Genomic DNA, 2,679 nt, shown 5'->3' with positions numbered 1-2,679 from the left:
TGGCATTACCCTCATGCCACGCACATGGGTAATGCCGACTCACCTCCTCACGAGCTGGGTGACCAGGGGCCATGGTCACTTCTCAGGCACACGTGGCATAAGGGCACCTCAGGGCCTTTTGTCAAGGACCATGGTAAGATGGTGAGCTGATGCTGCCGTCAAGTGCGTGCACACCCCTACCCCGCCCCCAGAGCCGACCTACAGACATGCCACCATGAGTTACGATGGCCCACCGCCCAGAGAAGAGCCTCCGTTTGTCTTTCTTTCGCACTCCTGTCTGCCTCACACTGAGGCTGGCACCGAGCAGGGTAGTGAGGCTCCTGCTCGATAGTTGAGTGACTGATCACCAGTGTGAGGATCCCAAGCATTGGGAGGTAGGGAGAGGCAAGGATAATGGCTTCGTTTCTGCTGAGAACATCGTGCGTTATGTAATAATTTTAGAATGAAGACAGCGATATTTTTATAATTTTAAAATATGCAGTATCCTGCCAGTGTGTGAAGATTGACAGAACCAGTTTGCTTGCTCTGCTCCCTATTTATAGAACTCGGCCACATCTGCTTCCGAGAAGCTAGGGATTCGGGGAAACCCGACTTAGCTGGCTGAGTAATGGGATGGGGCGCAAGGACCACAGCACGGCTGGCCGTTCCTGAAAACGACGTGACATGTGACTCAGGGCTCGGCAGGTTCCCACTATCGGGAGGTGCGGACACAAGCATGTTGAGTGACTGTCACCCTGGGGCAGACTCAAGAACAGCCATCAAGGGAGCACGCAGGTGCCTGTGCCCTGCCCTGCCGGGGCCTGCCTTGGGAAAACAGCCTTGGAACCACTGCGTAAGGGTAAGATGAGAACCCCACAAACTATTCTGAGCTCCGGTGTTTGCTGATGCGAAGCTAAATTTAGCAAATGTGTCTCATGTGGTGGCCGGGGTTCTGATGGGTGGAGCCAGAGTCCCAGTGGATGCCGCTCTCAGGAGTTAAGATCCCCCTTCCCCCTTCCAAGCTCACCCCCCAAGACAAGGCAATTCAGTGACGGCGTTAAATCAAGTGTCCGTTCTTTCTAGAGGGGGACAGTGAATGGAAAAAGCGTCAGTCCAGTGACGGTCAGTGAACCTAATGTGCCACCCTAGTTTGAACGTCCCCGTTCCCGAAAGGCCCCGGAAAAGGAGCCTGCTGAGGGGGCAGGGCAGAGGAGAGCTTTTGACTTAGACCCTGTAGGCTTACCCCTGGCTTCTAAGCCCTGACAGTGAAGGTCTTACAGGTGCTGTTCAGCTGTATGCTTTGCGCATGACCTCTGCCTGTTGCCGATGTCACAAGCACCGCTCCTGTGGAGGGAGGGCTTTTCCCGAAGTGGGTGCGTTGCCCTGGCACGGCTGGATGCTGCTGGGTTCTGAGGAGCTGCTCTGGTCGGTGGAACCAAGACTTCACCAGTCGTTAAAGCAGCCGTGTGGGCCTCTGCTGGAGCCTGGCTGAGCCCCAGCCCAGCTCTGAAATGATCTTTAGTTCTGCTTTGCTCCTCTTGGAGCAGACACCGAATCAAAACCTGGCCCTGAGGGTTAGGACTGTGTCTTTGGAACATGGGCCTCAGGGTGCAGGGGGTGCTGGTGGTGAGGGAAGTCTGTTTTCATGTGAAACCTTGTGCATCTGTGTGCATCTGTTAATAGGTGCCAGCCTTTGCTCCACAAAACATGGAGGCACAGGCGGGCATGCCCTGCCATCCTATTGGCATGAAGCCTGGAGAGCAGGCACATGCAGACACAGTGCACACGTGGTTGCAGGGGCTGTGGGAAGAGGCGATGGGGAGCCACTGCTCCGTGGGTCCAGACTTTCGGGAGTTGAAAGGTTTTGGAAACAAAACAGCGGTATGGTGATGGCTGCCCAGTGTGGTGAGTGGGGTGCAGGCCAATGCCACTGGGCCGGGCGTTTGAAAATGGTTAAAGTGGAAAGTTATGTTGTATTTTACCACACACAGACAAAGGATGATGGAGAGACGCCCACCTTGTGCTGGGGAAACATAGTTGGAGCATCCCCGTTGGAAAAGTGTTGATAAGGAAGGATGGAGTGAGGCTGGAGAGGACTGTGGAGCCAGCACCTACTGAGGGTCCATGAAGAGCTCCAGGCTTCAGAGTGGAGAAAGCCCGTAACTGCAGTTGCATGTGCAGGTAAGTTGGCAGGACCCATCCATGTTCCCAGAGCAGGCACAGCTTCCTGAGCAGAGAGCTGTGTGCTGTGTTGAGGACCCCAGGCTGTGCTCAGTGTGAGTCTGTCAGGGGAAAAAATGGGGAAGCCTCGTTCTCCTTGGCACTCTTGAATGCAAAGTTGGTTTTCCCAGGAGCTACCAGGTTTGGGAGCACAGCAGCAGGGAGTGTTGGGCTGCTCCCCCGCAGGACCAGCAGCTGCTGCACGGAGAAAGATGAGGCTGTCTGCTACACAGACCTGAGTCAGTTCTCTCCCGTCTCAGAGGATCGCTTCGAGTCAGCATTGCCTCGATGGCACTGGGTTTGTAACAGACCTGGTGCTACTGGGTCCAGCACTGGGCTGTCACCCCCGGGAGAGGTGCTCGGAACCCCCCAGTCGCTTCTCTGGAGAAAGCTGGTGCTGGCTGGGCCTGGGAAAATGGCTCAGAAACCCTGGGGAACAGTTCTGATCAGTCCTCTAGAGGGTCGCTGGACGGTGTAGAA

The sequence above is a fragment of the Echinops telfairi genome, unplaced genomic scaffold (assembly GCF_000313985.2).
Source record: "Echinops telfairi isolate 266 unplaced genomic scaffold, ASM31398v2 ScPeMD7_7475;HRSCAF=8513, whole genome shotgun sequence".
NCBI lineage: Eukaryota > Metazoa > Chordata > Mammalia > Afrosoricida > Tenrecidae > Echinops > Echinops telfairi.
The sequence above is the reverse complement of the archived record's forward strand: the minus strand, read 5'-3'. Positions refer to the sequence as shown.